Genomic DNA, 25,960 nt, shown 5'->3' with positions numbered 1-25,960 from the left:
CGGGAGCCCTGGCTGGCTCCCAGCCCTGGGGTGGTCCAGAGACTTGTGCCAGTGCAGCTGGAGCAGGAAGGGACCAAGGAGAAATTCTGGCCTGTATTTATGCAGCAGGAGACAGCATTTAGATCTGAACAGGCTCACACAGCCAGGGAGAGCAGGTCTGTAGGGTACACTGTACCAAGAGAGGAGCTGGCTGGGGGTTCCATGTTACTGCCATCCCTGCACCAGCAGCAGTGCTGGTCTGTGCCCTCCCAGGCCATTTGGGGTCTCTGGACCCAGGGAGAGGGTCTTCTTCCCACTCAGAGATCACCAGTGGGTCTGGGGTGAGAAGCACAGGGGATGCTGAGTCAGGGATGTGCACCCAACTGGGGTTTCCCCATCATAGCACAGCCAGCAGCACCCTGTGGTGTCCATCCCAACCTACATTGTTCTGCACATATCAGTCAGCATCCCCCTTTCTGTGCCAGCCAGCATCACCTTAGGGCATTCATCCTGGTGAGCATCGTGCCATCCATATCAGCAGCATCACACTGCCCCTGTCAGCCAGCCCTGCCAGCCCCCAGCAGGCACAGACAGCTGAATCATTTCTCCCTGGAAGACCCTCCTGCCCATCTCTCACGAATGGGCAGGCCTGTTTATTTACGCCCATATTGTTGGGCTCTGCTCTGGGCAGCAGGCGGGCAGGGGCTGAGGGCAGCGAGCTCTCTGCCAGTCCCAAGTGCAGGCTGCAGCTTGTGCAGTAAACCCATGTCCCCCTGAGTCACTCGGCTGAAGAGCTGGGGGGCTCCAGGGAGGGATGCTCCAGCCCTGTAAAGGCATCCTAGAGCAGTTGCTGGTTCCTCTCCTGTGGGCAGGTGCCCATGGCCACAGGCTAAACTGCGTGGCAAAGGAAGCATGAACTACAAAGTGATATGCTGCTCCAACCCAGCAAGTGCAGGGGGGGAGGCGTGCAGCACTGCGCAACAACCCTGTCCTGAAAACACCAGGCAGCCTCAAATGCAAGCCCCAAACATAAATAATTTCATGTAACTGTCATAAGCTTTTCTTACTAAACCACCTGTAGAAAAGAAGCATCAGTTAAAAGGTCTCTGACAAAACTATGTTGGTAACTAACTGGGAACATTTGGCCTGAAAGTAAAATATTTTGGTGATGGAAAAAAAAAAAAAAAAAGCCCAAACCTAAAATACACTTAAAAGCAACAACCAAAAATAACTCCAAACACCACGTGGGTCAGAGTTAAGGGGATGGTGCGGGGGGGGAGAGGGTGAAGGAGAAGGGAGAGTGTGTTAGTGTGGAGAGAGAAATGGTTTTAAAATAAAATCGTTTCTTCCCCCAACTGCCCTGGGGTTTTGTGCAAACTCTGCAGAGGGTGAAGGCAGTGCTGCTGCACCCATTGCCCACCATGCTGCTCTGTGGCAGTGGATATGCTCTGGGTGCTGACTCACTGCTGACATGAGTTTGCTACATCTCAGGGCCACTGTTTTGTTCAAGGCTAGTCTGGAAAAATGACCCTGTGGCTGCAATACTGAAAGCCATCCTTCCCTGCATGGACAAAGGAAGAACTCGGGGCATGGCACTATCTGCAGCCAGCTGCTGCTAAAGTCCCCGGGGAACCCTGCCCAGCCAGCCTGGCTGTGGGTGGTATTGCCAAAAGACACAGAGGCACCCCAGACCCCTACGTGGCGGCAGAGGGCATCTCTGCAGACTGTCCCCAGTGTAATCCTAACCCCTGATCTCCACAGCAATCCTCCAGTGGTCCCCCACTACTCACCCTGAGGGCCGCCCAGTAGCTTCTCACCCTTCAGCACCCTCTGTGCCAGGGCCCCCCCAGTGCTCCTCATCCTCACCCCACCATCCCATGAGCTCCTCTGCCTTGGATGGGTTTTTCTGGCCAGCCGGCACCCCTGTCAGCGCATCATGGGGGAAGGCAGCACTAAGCCCCCCCTTCAAACACACACACACTGGCTTAGTAAGTGACCCGCCTAAGCACCGCCAAAACCTAGCCATGACTGAGCATCCTCACCACAGAGAGAAGAAACAGGGCAAGCCCTTCCTCGTCTGTCCGAAGGCCACAAACAAAAGGGGAAGGAGCCGCAGAGCGGGGGAAGACCCGGAGCCCTCGCCTGTCCTGGGTGCGGTGGCGTGGCATGGGGCCAGGCGCTCTGGGCCAGGCACTGCTGCAAAACAGCCTGCCCAGAAACAGCCTGCCCCTTACTTTCTGCAACCAAACTCCCTTGCCAAGGGGAAAAACGGGCGTGAAAATGAACGCGCACACATGTGTGTTGTCAGGCCACCTTCCTCAGCGGCTCTGCAGCCCCACAGATGGGCACACAGGCGGAGAAAGCATCCCTCTATGCTTGCACCAGCAATGACACATCCCAGGGACAGGGAGTCCCAGCACAGTGGTCCTGGAGCTGAGCCGGGACAGAGGGAACAATTGGAGCTTTTCTTCCTCCCCACAAGCTAATCCCGGCTCAAGAGACGTCTGCTGCCTGCTGGGGGCCGGGTGACCTCCCACAGCCATGGCTGGGTCAGAGGGACCCAACACAGCCCAGGGCTGTGGCTTGGAGGGCAGAAGTTCTGGACTCTGATCCTTCAGCACAGGACGCTCTCGTCACCAGTACGGCCAGGGTGACCGGGCTCTGCATGGCACCCATGGATGTGAGCCAGAAATGCAAGGTGCCACTTTCTCTCCATCCTACACTGACCCTGCTATCCTGCTGGGCAGCATTTGAGCTCATCCAAAAGTTTTCTGGGAGCTGCAGGGAGAAATCCTGCAAACCAAAATGCTGCTGTCATGTCCCACCGTGAGCCAAAACATCCCCCAAAATCACAGCCATGTGCACTGGCACTGATGCCCACGTGGGGTGTGGCAATCCCCCCAGCCGTGGCCTGGCAAAGGCCGTCGCAGATTCCTGGGGGAGGCCAACTTTCCATTGCACTCAGCGCTTTGAAAGAGAGTGGGTTTTGGGTTGTTTTTTCTTTTTTTGCTTTGCTTCATTTGAAGTCGCTCTTCAAAGCAAATTTAAGCCGCACGCAGATCTGGGGGTGGGGGGACACAAGCAGATGATAGCATGCCACAGGGCTGAAGACGGCAGCAGGGAGACACATGATGCTCCCCACTGAGCACAGAAAGCTGGGGCGCCTCCTAACCTCTCCCTAGGGTGATCTGGGGCAGCATTGCTCCAATAAGAGACGTGGCAAATAAAACAACCCAAGAGCGCTCAGCAGCTCTGCCCTGCCAGAGTCACCCACCTGCAAAAATCTGCTCTGCAATGGCCAATGACTGATGCCAGCTGTCTCCAACACCTTTAAGATGGCATCACACTCTATTCCTGCCCCTGAGATTGGGGAGCATCACTGGCCCTGCATCTCACGCCTTTCTGTCTGCCAGCGCCTGCTCTGGAAAACACATCCCATAGCCTGAGTCCATTCCTCTGGCCACTGATCTGCCCTGAAACCAGGCAGCATTGGTGACCTCCACTGCCACTGCACCAACATGCATCTTTGGGGGGGGGGGGGGGAGCACTGACCCCACTGCAGGGACAGTCCCCTGAAATGAGCCACCCATCACCTAAATGCTGTTGGCATCCTCCCAGCCACCAGGTGTCCTGTGAACGCCCAGCAATGTGTGCTGTCTGGGAGAGAAGCATGTCCTCTACCACCTCTAGGGCCATGGGGGCCACACACAGTCCCCAGAACCACCGGCAGTGCCCCAGGGCAACTCCTCACCCACCTTGGGCACTGTCAGGGTGATGCTCCCCAAGGCCAAGGGGAGAGCCTGCTCACTGTCCCCAGCCCCTTGGGGACCTCAAAAACGGCTGCTTACCTCTGCACCACTTCAGTGGGGTGCTGAGCACTCATGGGCCCCCATGCCTGCTGGGGGGGGGGAACCATGACAGGCTGAGCTGAGCCAGCAACACACACATGCACAGTTGCAGTCGGGTCAACCACAGCCAGTTTAACCCCAGCTAAACCAGTAAAACCAGTTGCAGTTTTTTCCTGTAAGCCTAGTGCAGTCCAATAAACCCCTCACCCAGCCTGAATGTGGGGCTAAACCCAGTACAGTCCCAGTGTCAGGTTTAACTCAGGACAGCCCAAACATGGGGTTATACCCCACGCAGCTCAGGAGTAGGATTAAATCCCACTCAACCCAGGAATGTCCAGTGCAGCCCAAATTTGGGGTTAAATCTAGTGCAGTCCAAATGTGTGGTTAAATCCAGCTCAGACCAGGAGTGGGATTAAACCCACTTTAGCCAAAATGTGGGGTTAGACTCAGCACAGTCCAAACATGGGTTTGTGCAGCCCAAATGTGGGGTTAAACCCAGCACAGGTCAGGAGTGGGATTAACCCCAGTTTAGTACAAACATGGGTTTAAACTCCAGCTCATCCCAAACACAGGGTTAACCCCAGCTCAGCCCAAATGTAGGGTTAAACCCAGTACAGCCCAATCATGAGGTTACACAGTCCAAATGTGGGGCTATACCCAATGCATCCCAGGAGTGGGGCTCATCCCAGCTCAGCCCAAACACAGGGTTAACCTCAGTACCACCCAGGGAACCAGTCCACCTCCACAGCCAGGTACAATGCACATCTTCATCCAGCCCAGAGCAACCTTGCCATGATATCCCCTAGTGATGCCCAGCTGAGCAGAGTCCCACTGGGTGTCCAAAGCCAAGCCCAACCCTCCCCTCCCCACCCCATATCCCAAGGGGTCACCTCTCTCCTCCGTGGGGCTGGCAACTGCTAGTGGGACACGGCGCTGGGGGGTCAGAGGAACATCACACACCTCGGCATGCTGGTGGCTTCGTGGAGGTCAGGCTTTGCTCTTACCCTGGCTGGGAAACTCCCACCCCAACGCCCCGATTTCCGCCCTCCCCTGCTCCATTCCGCGGGAAGAAGTCTCTGGCTCCCGGTTGTAACCGGAGGCACTGGCAAGGGCCAAAACAGCGAGGGCTCTGTTAGCAGCCAGGAGCCCCAACACCACGCCAGCTGGCAGCGCTGCATTCAGAGGGGGGAGAGAAGGGCCCCCCCCCTCTGTCCCCATCCCCACACTCCCCCACCGAAGCCACGCGCCAGAGAAATTCCTAAAAATAATCTCTCGGCTGTAAAGAAACCCACCGGCACTGTAGCTACAGCACTGGTGGGTTTCTTTAAAGCCAGGAGATTATTTTTAGGATGGAGGGATGGAGCTGTGGGGGGGGCTGCATCCCCACTGTCCTCGGCACAAGGCTGTGGGACAGGGATGGGCACGGTGCCAGATCCAGGAACACGGGTGGGACCTGCTGGCAGGGAGCTGGGCCACCCTGTGATTAGAGCAGGGTGGGAAAGGCTTTTCCTGTCCCAGGAACATTTTAGGATTAGGGATATTTTTCTGCTCCTGGCTCAGCCCAGCCTGGCAGAGGTTTTGGTGAATCCACAGCTCCTCCCTCACCAAGCAGCATCTGCATGCCCTAGAACAAACTCCCTCCATAAACTCGTCCTGGAGCTGATACAAGAACATATACATCCATATATGTAGGGAACAGACATATATATATATGTACATACATGTGAATGCCCCGTGCAAGCCCAGCTCCTCCTGGTGCTCCTGATGGAACTACAGCTTTGAGCTGGGACCTCTAAGCAGGAGAGGGGCCCCACAGCATCCCCCTGCGTGGTGCTCCCCCTATCCCTCCCCGTGCTCCAAGGCTGGCCAGTGCCTGGGAGCAATCGGGCTCAGCTCCATCCCCGAGGCATGAAGGCTCCCAGGTCAGCCAAAACGCTGCGGGGCGGCAGGGCCAAAATAAACAGTTCACCGTACGCTCCCCCAGCTAGCAATTTGCTGTCACTCCTTTTGCAATACAAAATCCCTTTTGGGCCAGAGAGGGATTTCTGGTGTCATTAAGGGCCACCTGGCCAGCCAAAAAAAGCCACCACCAAAGGGTGGCCCATTAACCCTTTGCACACCACTGGCAGTGTCCCTGTGTGTGGGGAGGATGGCAGACCCCCGGCAATGTATGATGTGGGGATGCTGGTCCCAGGCTCTGGCACCTGGTGTGATAACCATGGCCTGTCTTCTCCAAGTCTGGAGGCAACCCTGCCTGCTTTGCTGAGGGGAGACAGCCCAGGGGATGCAGCAGGGTGCAAGGCACACAGCAGGAGTAGAGGCTGGGGAAACAACATCTGTGCCCCCCACCTCATGCCAGGTCAATCAGATGACTGCCCCCAAACCACAATGAGAGGTGGACAAGTGTCAAGAAGAGGGGGAAAGCTGAGGCAGAAGCCCACCACTGAGGCTGGGGGTTGCAGTGAAGGGCCAGAGGATGGGGGCTGAGTCCTGCCTAAGTGGAGAATGTTGGAAAAACTGTCCTGCTCGTTTTCTGCTGGGGGAAAAAAGCACCCAGCCAAGTTCTCCTGAAAGATTAAGTGCGATCGTATCCGAGCTGGGGGAAAGCAGGGCAGCATGGTGAGCGTGCTGACACATCTCCTTCCACGATGCTGGAGAGACGCCCTGGCCCTGCTTGGGGCCAACTCTGTTTACAGGCTCCTATTGTCTCTTTTTTTCCTTTTGGGTTTTTTCCCCCCTCCTCCAATGTTATAGTTCAGCGTAAACAAAAGCAAGCAGCCTCTCACTCCAAACATTTCAGCCATCCCAAACTTTCTCTGGAGGGGGGCTGCCCGTGGAATTTTCCTCGTCCAAAAGAATTTCGAAATGTTCCCGTTGCAGCCTGCTCTGACTGGAGGCCAAGGCAGCTCTGAAATCCTTCACAAAATGCTCGAGCTGCCCTCTGCACAGCCCCGGCATTGGCCGGAGGCACCACGGACCAGCAGCTGCTGTGCCCCAAAGCACCCCCGCTCCCATGCACAGGGAAACCTTCCAGCCTGGCACACTTGCTGGAGGGGTACAGAGGCACGTCCCAGCCTGTACACCCTCTGCCACCCTAGCCCATCCAGGGATCCAGCAGGTCCTAGTGAGGCCAGATCCTACTTCTTATATTTTAAATATAAAATATAAACTGCTGCTACAGTTATTATTGCCCTGTGATGGCGATGCTGGTGTAAAGTGCTTGGATACACCAGGGGTGAATGTGGAGGGTGATGTGTTTGGTGTGCACCCCGAAGTACAGAGTATGTCCCTTTGCAGGCAGCATCTCTACAGCACCAGGCGGAGGGGAGAGGGTAAGACATCTGCTGGAGCTGCTGCGAAGAGCCATCAGTGACACCCCAAGCACTGAGAGGGCAGTTTGCATCAGTGCCATCTGCTCAGTGCTGCCTACTCACCACTTGGACAGATGAAGGAGGGGATGGTGTGCTGCATCCATCCCTGAGGATGGAGCAGGGGCACAGCAGTGTGCCCTGCCCATCCCTGGGAGACAGTGCATGGGACGGAGGAGGAAATGTCCTCCAGGATGAGCCACAGTGCTGGATGCCACCCAAAGGTGCTTACTGCTCCTCACTGGCCCACATCATCCTGTTGGGGTGTGCACCCCAGTGCCAGAAGAGGTAGGACCCCACTGTGAGCAAGCAGAGACCCCCAAGAGCTCTCTTAGCTCTGGCTAGGCACAGATGTGGTGTGAAACCCATGGGACCCTGGGTTCACTGTTCCACTGGGAACACCGGACCACTGTTCAGCCTGTTGGCAATGGGGGCCCAGTGGTGGTCCCTGAAACAGCTGGAGAGAAAAAAGCCCAGACAAAAAGCCCCACAAGAAAGTCAGCAGTGATGGGAAGAAGCACCCAAAGCTCAGCCCGGCGCGGATCTGGCTGTCAGTGCGAGCTATTGTGGTGGCCTGGCACACTGAAGTCCCCTGCTCGTTTTTCCAAAAGGTCTCTAGATGGGTGTCACTAGGTAGGTGGTCCTGCAGCCTGACAAACACCCAGACACACTGCGGACACCCTGCATCCTCCCTCCCTGGGCACATGCAGATTTTAAGGGCTGCAACCCCTTGATTCCCTCAAGCTGTCACCCCAGGAGAGCAAAACCTCTCTGGTACCCATTGCACCCTCCTCCCACAGCATCCTGACCTGGTGGGCACTGAGTCCTGTGCCACTGATGGAGCACTGGGGGGTCAGATACCTCAGCTCCATGATGTATGGGGGTCTTGCTGTGGGATGGGGCTCCACTGGGTGCTCCCACTGCCTCTGAACCATCTCCATGAGCTGCTTCTTTGGGCTCTCCTCCTCTGCGGAGGCTGTTTGGTGGCTTGGTGTGGGAGCAGCTCTACCCCCCTTCCAGCAGCCCCCTCCCCTATAAAGGGGCCAGGCAGCGGCTGTGTGGGGAGCAGAGCCCCCGGCACAGCAGATGGGGTCTGTAAGGCGAGGCTCCCCCAGGTGTGTTTGGCTTGGCCAGGGCTCAAGCCTGTCTAATTAGAGCTATAGAAAATACATATTTAAAAAAAAAAAAAGGGGAAAAATAATCCTCTCCCCTGAACTGGGGCCCAGGGTTTGGCCGGGGTTTCTCGTCAGGCCAAGCGCAAGCGATACAGGCCCTGCTGGCAGCAGCCGGGGGAGGGAGGGGTGTTTGTGGATATTAAAATGCAGTCATAAAGGAGAATAAAAGGGCAGCCTTGTTTCAGAATGAGTCTCCGAGGCTTTCCTCTCTCCCGGCATGCTCGGCACCTGGCCGACAGCATGAGCAGCTCCCCCTTCCCACAGCCCCCCCTGGCCACCCCCAGCTCACACAAGGGCCGGGGTGCTGCTGGTGAAACCCCAACTCTGACGGGGTGAAGCCCAGCACCTTTGGGTGGAAGCAGATTTGGAAGGCCCCCGTCTGCAGCCACCCGCACTGGGTTAAAATTACAGTTGGTGTTTCTGGAAAACCCACCCCTGCACATCCCCTTCTCCACACCCCCACAGATCCCTGCCTTCCCCTGCCTGCTGCCTTGCCTGTATGCAGGCAAGGCTGCCTGGCCCCAGCTGCTTGGCAGCAGCCACATGGCAGCACTGCTGGTGTTTCACTGCCTGGCCTCTCCCTGCCTCCCTGACAGAGGCAGAACAAGCTGGACGGTGTTTTGGCCGAGGTTTAAAATTAGCCCTGGGCACCCAACAGCCCCAGTGCCTGCGCAGAGTAAGAGGCCATGGCAGGGTCCCATGTGGCTCCCTGGCACCTTGGGGTCTCCTCCCATTCCCAGCAACCCACAAACCTCTGCAGAAGCCCTTTTCTTGAGACATCTCCCCAAATCCATCCATGAAGTGGGAGGCTGCATCCCTGCAGCATCTCCTCTCCCTCCAAGCTGCCATGCCCAGCTCCAAAAAGTCATACCAGGGGGTTGGGGAGCAGCCATTGGCATCAGCTCGTTAAGGGTGGCCCTGCTCGGCCGTTGATGCCCGGTGCATGTCTGGCTTCACTGCTGCCCTATGCCCCCTCTCCAGGGCAGCAAGGAGGGAACAGTGGGCTCTAAGCCCAGAACAATCCCCATCCATCCCTGCCCCATCCCTCCCCCTTTTCCCTGGCAGCATCCCAAAAGCACAGCCTCACTGAGCCCCCTGTCCCCCCAGCTCGTGGGGACCCTGGGCACACCCCGTCTCCAGCCACGGCCCAAATGACTAACGCCACGGCAAGCAAGACGTGTGCCGTCCCTTGGCCGTGCTCCCTCCCCGTGGTGGTGAAATCACGTCTGGAGAAAGCATGGGGAGGGAGCCGACGGGTCCCCCCCCGCTGCTTCCCAGCGAGGATGCTCGCTCCTTGCCTGCTGGCCGGCTGCCCCTGCTCTGCAAACCCTGCATCCCAACAGAGGGATGCTCCAGGCATGCAGCCTGCAACAGAACCGCACATCCCATCTCCTCCTCCTCCTCCCATAGCAGCAACCTACCCACAGAAATGGCTGCGGGATGTGGAAACGCAGCAGCAAGGCCCAGGCACTCATAAAATTGCTCCCAGGGAGAAGACAGGAACCTCTAACCTCCCTCTAACCTCTCTCATAGCAATGCAACCCCGCCAGAGCCTGAGGGGGCAAGTAGGGGTGGAAGGGGGACCGCTGACACCCACCATGGCGGAGCAAACTGGCTCATGGAAGGAGCCAGAGGCCCTGTCAGGCTGAAAACACCCTTGGGCAGCACCAGAGGGGACGGTGAAGGACGGGCCACCGGTGCTCGCCTCCGACCTGGCACGCGGCACGCGCCGGCTGCGATGGGGGTGACTAATGCGGCTCTTTAAACGCCTCCGCCGGCACGGGAGCGTGGCTCCGGGTTAGGGTTTAATTATCTGCCTTCCTCCGCAGCCCGCGCTATCCTCTCGCTGAACCACCATGGGGACCCCAGGGATGTCGTCCATCCCCCCCCTGGCTGGGGCTGCTGGCACCGAGCGAGCGGGGCCACAGCGGGGAGCTGGCCGGGAGCACGCTGAGGCTGCAGCTGGGGGCTATAAAAAGCACGGCTGTGGTATGCAGCGAGGCACTGAGAGGGGAATAAAATAAAATCAGGTGGTGGATGAGTCGGACGCTTGCTTCTGCACCAGGACTGGCCCCACTGCTGCTCCCCATCATCTCTTCCCTGCTCCCTGCCCGTCCGACAGCCTGGCGGGCAGAGCAGAGACCTGAGATTTGGCAAAGGACACAAGGCTGAGCTGGCAGGCAACGGAGGGGTCAAAGCTGGGGGAATGATTGCTGGCTCAGGCACGTGGGGACCTGCCCGGGATGGAGGCATCACAGCCACCCTTTGCCCAGCCCAAAGGCGTCGGATCCGGGCACCCAGCCTCCTGGCAGCTTGCACCGGAGGATTAACTGTGCCCGGATTTACGGCCAGAGGTGCCTTTGCCAGGAGAGGGCTGGCGCACTGACAGCGAGAGTGGGTGCCCCATCATCGCCCAGCACCCAGGTTCCAGTGGGGACCTCACCCAGAGGGGACAGTGACAGTGCAAGCTGGGGACAGACACGGCTCCCATTGGACTGGTGGGAGCTCCCTGGTCAGGGACACACTGTGTTTGCACAAGTCTGAGTGGGGGAAGGTCAGATTAATTTTAAACCTGAATAAACAAGGAGAGAAGGCAAAGCCAGAGCTCGCCCTTCCCAGTGGGGATGCCCAGCAGCGGGGCACAACACCCACGGCAAGGCCATGCCCAGCTCAGGTACCAGCGGGGCTCAGTCCCGGGGCTCACATCACCCTAGGAGAGCCAGGACAGACCCAAATCCCAAAACCAGGGGCCTCCCTTTTCCGCAAGGAGCTCCCGGCTGAGTCAGTGCTGGCAGTGGGGAGAGCGGCCTTTGCAAAATCCCTCTGGCCTCCATGGGGAAGCACACGCCCTGGGACCCCCATCCCAACAGGAACAGCATCAGGGCTCGTCTGTCCCCTGGCCACCGTGTACAATGTGGTCTTGGGAAACAACCAGGAGGAACAAAAAAAAATAAAATTGTTTGTAGGTCAAAAGGAAAATGGAAAAAATAAAAAAAGTTTGTGCTTTTCATGCCAAAAGGAAAATGAAAACCAAAACATTTTGTTCTAAATGATAGGCCTTGTTTAGTTTTCAGTGGTTTTACTTTTTTAAAATGGTTTGAGTTAAATTGAGCTAAATTTGGCTTCCAAACATTACCTTGGGGCAGGGAATAAAATAAAATTAAAAAAAAAATAAAATCAAAACATCTCATTTGGAAAATGTCAGAGTGAAACGCCACGGCTTTTCCAGCCCTGGGAGAGCCGCAGCCGGGCGCTGAACCCAGCCTCAGCTCACAGCTTGTGAAGGCCTCCCCAAAGCAGCCTTTTTTTGCAGAAAATAAAGCAGCTGCTGTGCTAACTGACAGCCAGGAGGGCTCATGCTCGGGTGCCCAGCTCCCATCAGGGATGTCCCCTCTGCCCATGCTGGTCCCCAGGACTTGTCAGGGCACGGATAGACCCCACTGCAGCCAGCAGCCATGCATGCAAGCCGAATCCGAGCCGAGTCGCTCTCCAAAACTCCTCTTTAAATGTCTTTTCTATTAGGTCAGCATTCCTGCGTCGCCCGGGGAAGGTGGTTACGGCCGGCAGCCCAGCACACAGGCTCCTCGGTGCTGGCTGCTGGCTCTCCGTCAGCAAGCAGCCTGCCCACGCTATTAAATTACTGAGAAAAATGGATCGTTTCACCAAAAATTAGGTGCAGGAACCTCTCGCCCGGTGGCAAGGCGAGCTGGTAATTGGAAATTCATAGAGCTGGCCGCAAATGCTGCCTCCGGCTCCACTCCACCCTCCTCTGGTTGCGGCAAGGGATCGTGGAGAGGCATCTGCTGCCATCCCTGAATTGCCACTGCTGACGGAGATGCAGTTGCCACGTCGCTGGCAGCGCTGTTGAGGTCCCCCATGTGCCCCAGAAGGGTTAAATGCTGCTGTGGTGTCCCTCTGCCCTTGGTCAATGGCAAAAATAAGTGGAAAAAAAGCTCTCAGGGACCCTTCCAGGCACTGGAGGAAGAAAATCCTCCATGCATGGCTGAATCCGCTCACCATTAACCACCCCATTGGGGACACGACTCATGGGAACATTGGGGATGCCCCAGCACCCATCTCGCTCTTCCACCTGCACCCCAGGGTGAAAACCAAGATGACCTTCCCCATGGGCCTGGCCTTGCTTACATCCTTCACCCATCCCAGGCACAGCACAAGCACCGCTGCTGCTCCATCTGAGTCCAGACATCTCAGCATCCTCCTCCCGGACCACTCCAAGTCCAAACCTCAGCGCCTCGCTGGCTGGGTGGAGTCCTCCAAGGCATCTCCGGGGCAAACCGCCCGGCTGTCAGAGCTGCCAGAGAACCCGGTGTCTATCTGCAGCCTCCAGTTGGGAAGGAGGGATGGGGATGTGCATCAGAACAAGAGCTGTGTCAACAGGATGCTCCAAGAGACTGGCCCCTCCGGAGTTCACACTGGCTGCTCCCTGTACAGTCGTAGGCACTGGGTGGCCACATCCTGCTCCCTGCACGGACTGCCTGCCCAGCAGTCGGGAAGTCTGAGGCACTGAGCTGTTTTTCAGGTGCTGGGATGCAAGGACCATGGGCACAGACCCAGCTGGAGAGGGGAAATGGAGCCCAGCACAAGATCGGGGAGGCCAGGGAGAAGGGGTGCTGCCCTAGGTGCAGCCATGCTCCAGCCATAAAGCTGCAAAATTCAAAGCTGAGATGGAGTGGAGCAGCTTCGGGGGAGCTATGAAACAGCATTCTGGGAGCCTCACAGGAGCTAAAAAGATCAAAAGCAGCCAAAGCAACGAGGAACCCCCTGGGGTTTGCGTGTTGGCCCATGCAAGACAAGGATGGAGCAATAGCTGGTTGGGTCCACCAGCTCCTCCTAAGCCTTGAGGCCTCGGGCAAAACTCATGGAAAGCAAAGGAAAGGCTCCTGCAGACCTCCCCAGGGGCTGATGGCTGGCCCTGCCCCTGCAAGAAAGTCTGGGGATGTGCCAGCTGGCCTGGGCACCCTGCGTGACAGCAGCTTTCGCAAAGCCAAGCTGGGCCACTGCAGCTGACCATCCCTGGGGACATTTGCGGGGCTGTTGCAGCACAGCTGTCGGGAGCCCTGTCGCAACACCAGCACGGCGCAGGGCCGTCTCACGATGGAGACCCCGCACGATGGCAGTATTTGTTTTTTTCTAGCTACTTTAGCTGGAAGGTGAAGGCTGAATTGTTCCTCTCACGATGTTATTGAATTCAAGTGGCACTTGCTGACCTTCATCAAAGAGGAGCTGGCGAGGTCCCTGGCTCCAGCTGAGGTTATCAGTCTGGCCAGGATGAAATACATGGTGCTGTTGGTCCCAAAGGAAGGGGCTGGTGAAAGCACAGGAAGGAGAAGGAAACAGCTGGATGGGCACTGCTTCACCAGACCCCGAGTATGTGCTGCAGGGATGCTGTGCCAGCCCCATTGCCTCCCACATGCTTTTCTGCAGGTACATCCATACCATACGCCTTAGGGCTGCCAATAGGATGGTAGGCAGCAGCCCTGAGCCCTGTTCAGGGCTTCCCAAGGTGGGATGGGACTCAGAAGCAGGGCCTTTCTGCTGAAGTCAGAAGACCCTCCTCAAGCTACTGTAGAGATGATGGTCCCCCGAAGCTGGCAGCTTCTCCCATTCCCTCTTCCCCTTGGTGTGCCTCCAGTGTCGTCTCTTCAACAAGGCTCAGGATCCCTTGTTTTCAATTTAGGAGGCAGAGTAAACCATGAGATGCCCAAACAACCTTCTTTCCACCATCAGGATTTCATGAAGGATGCCCTAAACTTATCCACCTCTCCCTACAAGGCAATCTCTGTGGACCCCCATAACTGTTATCATTAGGCTATTTTGGCCGTCTCTATATTGAAAGGAGGAGACCAGAGCTGATCACCCTCTGGGGAGCCCCAGGTTGATTTCCAAACCACTTCCAGCATCTTCCTGTCTCCTGGTTGATGCACTGTCTTCCCTGTGGTCCCCTGGCCATCACCACCTGCACAGGCCAGCCCCACATCCAACCATGCCAGGTCTCAGCCAAGGTCCCTCCAGACTGCTTGTCCTCTCCAAAAGCATCTTCAGGAAACGTGTACAGGCAGGGCACTGGCAGATGCGACCTTCCCCTTGCCAGATGCTTCCAAAATCCCTCATAAGCTTTTTCAGCAATGATCAATCCCTGCTGGAGCAAGCCCAAGCTCTGCTGGTCAGATGTGACCACAGCGCACAGTTCCAGTAGGATGGAGGTGAATCAAGTCTTGATAGGCTTCTTGTCCCTCTTCTCCTGGATCTCCCCCACTCCAAACACCAGAGGAGGAGAGGTTTGCCAGGTTTTCTTCCCATGTCTCAGACTCATACCACTGGAGAGCAGGAAGATTCACACCTTTCAGCCCAGTCCTCCGCCTGTACCAGAGAGCCCGGCACACGGACCAGGGGCTGTGGGTGCTCTGACTGTCTGAAAGAGCCTGAAGCTCACCCTGTCCCACTCCCCTGCCACGGTGAGTCAGAGACTTGGGAAGCAGCCAGACTCGGGAGATAATTCCTATTAACACGCTGATCCCTGACACCACAGACCTGCTTCTAATTTCCAGAGGAATTTTCCTTTTTCCATGGAAATGATCCATGGGAATCTGGCTGTTGGAGAAGACGATTCAACCACAACTGCAAGGCATCTGCACCCTTCCCCACCTTCACAGACTGGATGGGAGGAGAAAACCATCACTGGGAGGTACAGAGAGATTTGCTGGTAAGAACTTGGGTCATAAGGTCACTACGTACCCGGCCGGAGAGATTTGGTGATTTTCACACACGCGATGCTGTTGTAACCACAAGAACACTTAGAAAAACCAAAAGCTCTCTAAACATCCCAGCGAGTCACCCCAGACATCCCAGGGCTAATTCCTGATGCTGGCTTTGTATCAGCATCCCAAATATCGGCAAGGCCCCGGCACACTGCCCGCAGGGAAGAGCTCCTATCCCATCCAAGCTCCGTCCTTGAATACATCTTCAGCAGGGGCAGAGCCACCCTCTCCCATGCTTGAACAAGAAGAGGGGAAACAAGCTGGGAGAGGTGTTGAAATTTTCCAAAGGGAGAAAAGCAGAGCCACAAGCCAGCACCTGCTCTCTCCTGTGGGAAGCATCTCGCAAGGGGTTTTCCTCCAGAGCCAAACTCGCGGGAGAAGAGGAGGCAAGAATCCTTCAACTTGTTTAACCTAACGAGGAAGCTATAAATACAGCAGGGTAAACACCGGAGAGGGAGAAGAGGTCTTGAACTAAAAGCACAATGTTGGCACAAACCCACGGGGGAATAAGCTCTCCAGGAACACATTTGGCAGGAAACCGGAGGGAGGTTGAGCCCTGCATGAGCAGGAAGAGTCTGGAGTCGTTTCTGAACACGAGCGGAGCAGAAAGGGAGGGTCTGAACTGAGTGCTTGGCTAGTTCATGGCAGGTGAGGGTGCTGCACACTGTCACCATCTGTGGGGGTTTCCCCACTCAGGATGGTCCAGGCAAGCCGGTGGAGAAGAAGAGGAGGCAGGGTACCTGCAGGCTAGGGGATGCAGGTCTGGGCTGCCTGGGTGCCCACCCAGCATGATGGCTTCTGATAAACACAGCAGCTGCAAAAGGGAACTGCTGCTGCTGCCACGATGAAGACGGCGGGGAGACTTGCCACACCGTGAGTCATTCATTCATCCTTCACAAACAGGGCCCGCACTCGGCCAAGCATCCTCCTCCCCCCACTGCCGGGACAGCTCTCTGGGATGGGGAAAAAGTGGCTTATCAGATATAATCAAGTCAAGTTTTCCTTTCCCCATGAGGTTCCTGTTCACGGAGCAGGAGGCAGGGAAAAAACGGAGCTGCTCTTCTTCCAACTTCCTCGAGGCAGCGTCTGCCTTCAGCTGTACCCCCAGGAACCCCTCCCCAGCACCCTACTGCACCCCACATCCCCTGTTCACCCACAGCTGGTGACATCCAGCTTTGCACACAACCCTGCTGTCACTGCTCAGCCCCTGTCACCCTGTAATCCTGTCCTGGTTCGGCTGCCAAGGTCAATTCTCAGCTCTGCAGAGAGGAGATATGGCCCTTTTCACTCCACCAAAAGAGAGCCAGGTCATGGAGCAGAGGGTGCGTGGGTGCTGGAGGGGACATTGTGACCATTTTTGTCCCCATCTCTGCTCCGGGAGGGACCTCCGCCACTTGGACGGAGCTCCCCATGAAGCTCCTCTGCCCCATGCCAGGCTGGGATGCCGTGGGCTCCGTGCAGCCCCGTGCATAGCAGAGTACAAACACCCCACCTCCTCCCGCAAACGCGGTGGCCAGAGGTGGCTGCAGCCTGCAAGGAGCGGGCACCTCCCAGCACCCCCCAAAGTGCTTGGCCAGCCCCGGGTGGCTCAGCACCATCTACACCGCCAACGCCGGTTGGTCCAACACTCGTTTGGGCATGGCAACATGTCCACGAGCTGCTGCAGCTCTGGGTTTTTCCCCACGGAGACCAGGCACAAGGAAAATGAGATTTCCAAGGCATCCCCAGGCCCCATCACAGTGGGGGCTTGGTTTGCTGACAGCAATGTCTGAGACAAGCTCAGCGCTGTGACCCCCTTTGACACTCTTCATCAGCCCAGAGCCAGAGCTCAGAGGGGACCTGGGGGGTGACACTGCCAGCCTGCAAGGTTAGCAGTGGACACAACCCAGGGCTGGCAGAGGACAGAGGAGTTGTGATTGAAACAGCATCCCGGGGCAAGGAGGGACAAAGCAGACAGAGAGCCCTGCCAGTGCCCGCGCATGGGAAAGCGCCTCTTTCCGCGCCTCTCGTAATTGGGAGCAGCTTTTCTCTCCCTAGACCCCCCAGGAGAAGAGGGGGCCCTGCCAGGGGGACGCTTTGCCTGGTGTTATTCCAGCCTTTCTCCAGAAAACTCCCCCCTAGAGATGGAGGGGGTGTCTAAATTCGGGGTGTGATGGGGGGAGAGTCTCCGGAGGCCGAGGAAAGGGCTCAAAGATCCCACCTCGGCAACACCGTCCATTCCCCGAGCATCTCCGGGCAAGGCAGAGGCGCAAGGAGAAGGGGGACCAGCGCCGGGTACCCCCACGGCAGGCAGGGGGAAAGCGGGAAGGCGAGACCCTCCCAGCCACTTCGCGAGGGGATGGACACACACACACACACACACACGCGCGCGCGCACCCCCAACTTTCCCCGTACGAGCAGCAAAGAGCCGGGGTGGGGGGAGCCGCCTGCCTGCGCGGCGCCGGCAGCCTGCCCGCAGCCGCACGCCCCTCACCGCGGCGTCGGGGCGGCGGCGAGCCTTTTTCTCTCGGGGAGTGGGGGGACGGGGCACACAGACACACACACACGCTTTCCCTACCTTCCTGCGTGGCACCGCGGCTATGTGTCCATGGCGCTCGGCGGAGCGGGGCCGGCGGCGGGAGCGGGGCGCCCGCACCGGGCTGGGCTGGGGCCGGGAGCGCGGGCGGTGCGAAGCCGCCGGGGCGGCCGGGGCCGCCGCCGCTCCATTGGAGCAGGGCGCTGCCAATCTGCCGCCACCGCCCCGGGACGCTTCCTGTCTGCGAGCCGCCCCCCGTAACCGGGGCGGCTCCGGGCCGGCTGCCCCAGGTCCCCCGCGGGGTGCGCGGGGTGTCCCCCCCCCGCCCCCGACCACCGCTCCTCGCCCGGGGTCCTCCCCGAGGGGCTGGGCTGGGGATCCCCCCGGGGCGACCTGGAGCACGGTGCCCCCCACCCCTCCGGCGCACAGGGGTCCCCCCGGGGCGCAGGGACACCCCCTCCTCACGGGGGGGCAACTCCTGCGTTGGCCAACCCTGCTTGCACCTCTCCCGGCATCCCGAAGGAGTCGAGGCAGGCAGGTCCCGCCCGTGACTCAGTTTCCCCTGCCCCTGGAAGGGGCATTTCTTTGGGGTTTATTTTTGTAGTGGTTTATTAGATGGGGAATGCGTAGGGTGAAATCTGTCCCTGGGGCTTGTGTCTCAGAGCTGAAGAAAAGCCTCGTTCCTCCTCACAGCTTCTGGTGCGTGTTTGCGTGCCCCTTTTGCAGCACCCTTCCATCAAGTTCCCTTGGAAATAGGTGTGTTTTGCAATTTTATCACGGTGCAATTTTTCAGGAGGAAAAAAACCATTGGAAGCTTGCAACAGGAAAACCAACTGCTGAAGATCCATCGGGAACTTTCCCCTCCACTGGCACTGGGGGCCAAGTGTGGTCTGGGGTGCCCCTGAGACATGCTGGAGGCCCCTGGTGATGCCATCGGTGCTGGGGCTGCTGGAGCCCGGGGACAGACCCAGCGTTCCCCTCTCTGCTGGGCACGGCACCTGTGTGGAGATAAGGGCCACGTGCCCCGGGTGTGTGCAGCACCCACGCAGCGCTGCTCCGGCAATCCTGCGACAACAGACCGCTCTGCAGTCTGGCAGGAAGAAAGAGGGTCGCAGCCCCCCTCTGCAATCCTGCAATATCAAACCGATCCTTGCCCATGTCCTGGCACACCTCTGCAGTCCCACAGTAACAACCGCTACCTGCTGCCATCCTAGCCTACCTCTGCAACCTCGCAATAGCATGCCCGTGAATCATCTCACCTCCTGCATAACCCTGCAGTAGTAAACTGGTGTTTTCCTTCGTCCCAGCCTCCCCATGCAACCCTACAATAACAGACTTTGGAAGAGGTGGAGGCTGCGTGTGGGGTGAGCGTGCCCGGCCCAGCGCCTGCACTGGCTCCTGGCTGCGCTGCGGATGTTGCGCCCAGCAGTGGTTGAGGCTTGGTGCCCACATTGCCCGAGGAATAGCCCAGCGCAGCACATCTGCTCGTGGCCTGGGCTGCTGCCTCACCAGCCACATGGGGCTGGATCCATCCCGCCTGCACTACAAGAGCTGGGGCCGTGCCAGGGCTGGGGATGTCCCTCCCTGAGTCGGCTCATGTGGCTTCTCAGGTGCTTTCAAAGACGGGTCCTGTCCCACCAGTCAGCTCACATCTGCCCTTAGCTAGTGGCTTACGTGGATTTTGGGAGCAGGGGATGTAGGAGGGGCTAGTCCTGAGCAGAGAGAGGTTTTACCATTCAACTTCTCACTTTCCCCTTCCCACCTCCCCACACCACTCTGCACTCTACAGTCTGCTTTAACTGAGGGATGCAAGAGCATCTAGCAGGATCAGGCCCTCTGGAAGGAGTGGAGCTGGACGGGCTGCAGCAAGGATTTGGCCCTGGGTCCTCCCCTGGGAGCAGACCCTGAGCTTTCCCCAGTGCTTCGTGGTGCTCGTTGGGCGCCGGGAGCTCGGCTGCTTGGCGCCAGCGCTGGCGGGGAGCCACATGCTGCTTTCTCTGCTGCTGCAGAGTTGGAGAGCTGAGCTGAGCTGCGAATCCCGGGAATCCCCCAGTTCTGCAGGGCTGGGGCCACCCCTGAGACTGGGAATCTGAGAGGAGAGCTTGGTTTGGAGGGGTCTCTGGGGGGGCGGGTTGGAGCCAACAGACACCCCGCTGGGGTGCTGGCACAAGGGATGTGGCGGGGCTCTGGGGTATGCTGGGCCACCGGCTCTGAGCAGAGCTAGTGAGCTGCAGTGTTGGGTGAAGAAGGAGCAGATCTGGCAGGGGTGGTGTGGGGTCTGCCAGGGTGCTCACAGGGGCTGCCAGCATCCTGAAGTCCTCGGGGCAGGACTTCTCTGTACCTCCTTGGCACAGGGTGAGTGAGACTGGCACACTGTGCAGCTCAGACGTTGCAGGTCTTCCCCCCCTCCATCCTCTAGTTCAGTTGAGGATCACAACCTCCACGCACTTCCCAGATCATCTATTCTGCCATGGTGCAAGAATTTATGAAAGGACGTCTCCCAGACTGGCTGCAGCATCCCGTTCAGCAGCTGGTCCCCTTCTCAGCATCCCAGAAGGACTGAATTTGGGGACTGTAGGGTCTCTCTCCCCTCTCTCTGCTGAGTAGAGATTAAGCCAGAGAGTGAGCTGCCAGCTCTTGTCCAGGCAAGTCAAGACTTCAACACACGAGCAGATGGCTGAGGCTTATATTACACTATCACATCCCCACATAGGACCTGCTGAACTGGGACCATATGAGCTGTGCATTGCTTTTCCTCCCAGTCCACAGCTTCGCCTGACTCTCTGCCAGTATCTGCTCAGAGATGCCCTGAGCTCTTTGCTGTGAAGAAGCAGCCACATCCAAAACATGGACTCCCGCTTGCTTGACTGGGTGAAAAGTTTGGGAGGCCCAGGATCAGAAGCTCAGGAGCTGGGATGGGACCAAACTTGAAGCCAGATGTGTTGTGCTGATGTACAGGTGCCGTGCCATGATGATGTGCTGAGGGACACCAGAGCTCAACCACGCTGAATGAGTTAGCACTTGCTGAATTGCTGCCTGGATGGCATGGGTGGAGCAGATGGACAAGATGGAAGAGGGCTGTGGGGACTGGAAATGAGCACATCTCAAGGCTGCGGTGTCCTCCCACAGTTTCTGTGCAGAGGGCACTGCCACAGGGTGTATCTCCCCCAGTGCAGGGCTGGCTGGTGGCATGGAGCTCTCCTGCCCCCGTGCCTGAGGATGGTCCATGACCATGAAGCCTGGGCATGGTTGGGGTTGGGGTAGTTACAAGGTGCACACATGCCCCAGAGGCCAGCCCCAGTGACTGCGGCTGACATCCCAGAGGCACGGGTGTCCATTCCAGAGGTGACTGCTGAGTGCAGGGCATCGTGGGGCAATGGGGCTGCACTGATCAGCACCAGCCTTTTTGCCTTGTGTGGGACCTGTGAAGCCTCCAGCTCAGCGGCTCCACTCATGCTGGCTTGGCATGTGGCTGGGCTCTGGCCGACGTGCCGTGGGCATGGCCCCGTTTGAAGTGCAGGCTTGTTGTGTGTTTACCCTGGCCAGCCTGAGGTGTACAGGAAACCAGAGAGCTCTGCTCTCTGGCTGTCGCTTTATTTGTTATGGTCACAGCTCAGGCTGCCCGCGCTGTGAAAAGAAGGTAGGAAAAACCCCAAGCACTGCAGTGCAGTCCTGCCCTGCCCAGCCCTGCTCTGCTCTGATTCATACTGCTATCCTGTGGCTGAGAGCAGTCCTGTCCTGGAGCGGGATGGTGGGATGCTCAGTGCCATGCAATACTTGTCCTGTCCGAGAGCAGGGTAGCTCATCCCAGAAGTGTCCAGCCACACCATGCCAGGAGAAATTGCAGATGGATGCCCAGCCCAATGCCACACCGAAGTCATTACCTGCACTAGCACCTGGATGTCTCAGCCTGGCTGCATTTTCCCTGGCTCTTCACCTCTGCTCTGCAAAACAGCAATGAGCATTGTCATAGGTCTCCATAGCTGCATCCCTGCTCCAAGGCTTTCTCTTCATCCGCCTCTGTCACCCCTGGGAAGGAGGCACAGGGGGCACAGTCCAGCTGCCACGCTAACACGCAGAGTCTAGGGCTCACCAGCTCTTTGGGCTTGTAGGACCTCAGCTGTTTGTTGCCCATGGCTAGCAGCTCCACACAGCCTGCTCTAGCCCTGCTGCCATGGCAGGTTCTTGTCCTGGAGAGGACATCAGAGTGGTGATGCATTAAGGTTGCATTAAGGATGGGGTTTAAGGGTTGAAGGCTGCTGAAGGCTGGGAATCTCTCTCTGTGGGGCTGGGGACAGGTACATGGATGGAGACTCAAGCCACTCCAGCTACTCCCCACCACTGTGCGCTGCAAGCAGCCAGGCAGCAGCATGTAAAGTACTGCATGCGGCAGGACACGGGCAGACTCACAGCTCAAAGAAGTGAAGAAGAGAGAAGCGACATTATACACATGGCTATTTATAGGGGCTGCCCTTCTGCCAGGACTTGACTGGCAGCAGCAAAAGCTGGGCTGGCATTTAGCAAGCTCAGTCCAAAACCACCAGCCAACAACCTGGGGACATGAGACAAAACCTCCTGGTGTTTGGAGGGCTCCTGGTCCCCGCAGAGTCACGCGGCTTGCCCGGCTGCCTTGCTATTAAAGGGAGAAAATGCTAGTGAGCCAGTAAACAGGGAGAGGTGAGCCAAGCTCCTGAATCCCAGGGCGATTTGGCAGCCCTCATCCCAGACCAGGCAGTTGGGTGCTTTAGCCCACCATGCGGGACTAAGCACTTGGTCTGAAATCGTCAACAGAGTGGTTTGAACCACAGAGAGTTAAATCTGTGGAGGGCACAGAGAACTGCTTGTAGGGAGGATTTTTAGAGCTTGATACTAATTTTGTTGTGTTTGAGCATCTTAAGTCTGTGTTTTCTACCAAAAGAAAGTCCAGGCAGGGATTCACTGAAGGACAACATTTGAGTCTGACCTTCTGAAGACATGAAATTTATAGTTTGAGATAGAAAAACAAAACAAAACAAAACAAAGCAGAGAAGTGGAACATTAGAAGTTATTTAAAAAGGAAAAACTGGATTGTTTCTTTCCAGACACTGCTTGACTCCACCTCTCCTCTCCTCTCCTCTCCTCTCCTCTCCTCTCCTCTCCTCTCCTCTCCTCTCCTCTCCTCTCCTCTCCTCTCCTCTCCTCTCCTCTCCTCTCCTCTCCTCTCCTCTCCTCTCCTCTCCTCTCCTCTCCTCTCCTCTCCTCTCCTCTCCTCTCCTCTCCTCTCCTCTCCTCTCCCCTCCTCTCCTCTCCCCTCCTCTCCTCTCCCCTCCTCTCCTCTCCTCGTGTGGATAGTGGATTTCTCTCCTGGCTCTGGGTAGCATCTCCCTGGTGCCAGCCCTTGGCAGCTGGATGCTGCCTGTGGAGCCACCCTCTGGGTGCTGCACAAGGAGACCCTGCCCATGGACAAGGCTCAGCTGCTTCCCAAAGCCACTGGTGGCTACAGGCTGGCTTTTGGTTGTTCAGACCCAGGGAAATATCAATCACATACCTGCTCCTCAGTCCCTTGGCAGAATAGCTCTCCATCTAGGGCTGGTGTTGGGACTGGCACTGTTTAACATCTTTGTTGGTGATATGGACAGCGGGATTGAGTGCACCCTCAGCAAGTTTGACAACACAAAGCTGTGTGGTGTGATTGACATGTTGAAGGGAAGGGATGTACCATCCTTGACAGGCTGGAGAGGTGAGCCCATGCAAACCTCATGAAGTTCAACAAGGCCAAGTGCAAGGTGCTGCATAGGGGTCAGGGCAATCCCAAGCACAGATACAGGCTGGGCGATGAGTGGATTGAGAGCAGCCCTGCAGGGAGGGACTTGGGGGTATTGGTGGATGGAAAACTGACTATGAGCCAGGCATGTGTACTTGCAGACCAGAAAGTCAAACATACTCTGGGCTTCATCAAAAGAAGTGTGGCCAGCAGGTCAAGGGAGGGGATTCTTCATCTCTATTTCACACTTGGGAGACTCCACCTGCAGTGCTGTGTCCAGCTCTGGGGCACTCAGTGTAAGAAAGACATGGACATACTTGAGTGAGTCCAGAGGAGGCCATGGAGATGATCAGGGGGCTGGAGCACCTCCCCTGTGAGGACAGGCTGAGAGAGTTGGGGTTGTTCAGCCTGGAGAAGAGAAGGCCCTGGGGAGACTTTACAGCGGCCTTCCAGTACTTAAAGGGGCTACAGGAAAGATGGGGAGGGACTCTTTATCAGGGGGTGTAGGGATAGGATGAGTTGCAATGGTTTTAAAGTGACAGAGAGTAGATTGAGATTAGATCTTAGAAAGAAATTCTTTACTGTGAGGGTGGTGAGGCCCTGGCACATGTTGCCCAGAGAAGCTGTGGCTGCCCCCTCCCTGGCAGTGTTCAAGGCCAGGCTGGACGGGGCTTTGAGCAACCTGGGCTGGTGGAAGGTGTCTCTGCCCATGGCAGGGAGGATTTGGTCTAGATGATCTTTAAGGTCCCTTCCAACCCAAACCCATTCTATGATTTTATCTCCCCAGCAAACCTCAGCAGAGCCAAAGTGATGCTGCTGTTCCTGGGACACCCATCTTCTGCAGCTGGAGATGCTCTGCTGTGCCTCCCTGGACCAGCTCCACTAATGCCCTGGTCCTGCTTCTAGCTGTTGGCAGGTTGTCTATAGAGAAGTTTCCTTGAACCCTCCCAGGCTGATGTAAAATCAGAAGGGACCCATCTCTGGGACCTGCTACCAGCTGCAGACCAGGGCAGGATGGGATCTCTTCTTATGCATGTTCTCCTGGAGGCTGCTCCTGGTTGTGGCCCACATGGGATGGGAAAGGTCTTTGCTCTGACATGAAAAGCCCGATTGCTCCTGCCCCCATGAGCCTGGATCCTTGCCTTGGGACTCTGGGTGATGCTGCGGCATGGCGCAGAGCTGGGAAATGGACGCAAGTTAGGGAGACTCAGAGCCCGGTGCTCAAAAACCTCCATCCTGATGGATCCTCTGCTCTGTCACGGCGTGGCATTGCTGGAGGAGGGGGGGTTTATCAAGGGGGCGGACATGGCTCTGTGTGTGCACAGCCCCGGGGAGAGCAGCAGCACCCAGGCTGGACCAGGGAGTGCTCAGCAAGGGCTGGGAGTCTGCGGGGCTGGAGCAGGAACACTCGCAGGATGCAGGCAGCCTTCCCAGCTCCGCTGCTCGGGCCGCGGCTGCCCTCTCCCGGCTGTGGACCAGGGCTGAGCTTTGCTTTCCGTGCGGCATCCATCTCCTCCGGGGACCAGGGTTGGCTGGGCCTTGCACGCTTCTATCCCCTTTCCCTGCTCCGCAGGACCAGCAGCTCTCAGTAACTCTGACCCATCACACTGAGCAACGTGTGACCCCTCTTTCACTGCTGAGAAAGTCACAGGAAGGGTGAGGACAGCGTCAGGCTTCAAATCCCTAAAAGCTGCTCCTTCTCCCATGGTGACTAAAAGCACTGTGATGCCTAATGCCAGGGATGTCACAGTGGCTTGCTCTACAGCCGGTGACAGGGGCACCTCTCCTCCATGCTCCAGGTCTCCTGGGTCCCTGGTGCACAGGACCTCTGCCTGTTGCAGTGGGACCCTGAACCAGTCAGAGCTTTGGGGATATTTGGGGTTTTTTCCTCGAAGAAAAAAAATACTCAGAGCCAAGTGTTGGAAGGAAAAAAGCCAGAAAAACTGTGGTGGGAAGGACAGCGATGCTGTGTAGGCCATGGCAGGTCACAGCCCTCGCTCTGGACAGGACAGGGAGGTGCCTGGGTTCAGGGCCCAGCAGGCATCATAGAGGATGTCTCTGTGAGACAGAGATTTCCTGAGAGGAACCAAGCCATACCCTATCCCCATTCAAAACTCCACCACAGTTTTGAATTTTGCAGGCACATCCGCCAAGGGTAATGCCTCAGGCAACAGCTTTCAAGTCTGGAAAAAGGCAAAAACTTACAGTTTGGCCAGTGTTTCTAAGATGGCGCTGCTCCATGGTGCTCTAAGCAGAAGGGGGCACTTGAGAGAAGAGAGGCACATTCCAGGGCATCTGCCTCTGTGGCACAGGGTCATGAGAAAATGAGAACCTGCAATCAATAGTAAGTGTCCCTTAAACAGGAGCAGACCTAGATGAAGAATGTCCCCCCATATTGAAAGGTACAGAGCAACAGCCCTGCCCCATGCCAGGAGGAGATGCTGTAGGCTGGAGATTTACATGAGACTTCAGGAAAAGCTGATGTTTCCCTGAGTACAGATGGATTCATTAACCCCCACATGAGAAACAACACCTTCAGAGCAGCGGGTGCCA

General features: G+C 57.2%; 1 protein-coding gene across 1 annotated transcript in view; it reads right to left on the bottom strand.

The window, feature by feature from the left end:
• IL11RA (interleukin 11 receptor subunit alpha) overlaps positions 1–17,823 on the bottom strand; it is a 30,753-nt gene extending 12,930 nt beyond the window's left edge. The window contains exon 1 of the mRNA XM_074932118.1: positions 17,707–17,823. The gene's annotated coding sequence lies outside the window, so the exon portion shown is untranslated. The remainder of the gene's footprint in view (positions 1–17,706) is intronic.
• Between the last annotated feature and the right edge of the window lie 8,137 nt (positions 17,824–25,960).

The sequence above is a fragment of the Athene noctua genome, chromosome Z (assembly GCF_965140245.1).
Source record: "Athene noctua chromosome Z, bAthNoc1.hap1.1, whole genome shotgun sequence".
Taxonomy (NCBI): domain Eukaryota; kingdom Metazoa; phylum Chordata; class Aves; order Strigiformes; family Strigidae; genus Athene; species Athene noctua.
The sequence above is the reverse complement of the archived record's forward strand: the minus strand, read 5'-3'. Positions and strand labels throughout refer to the sequence as shown.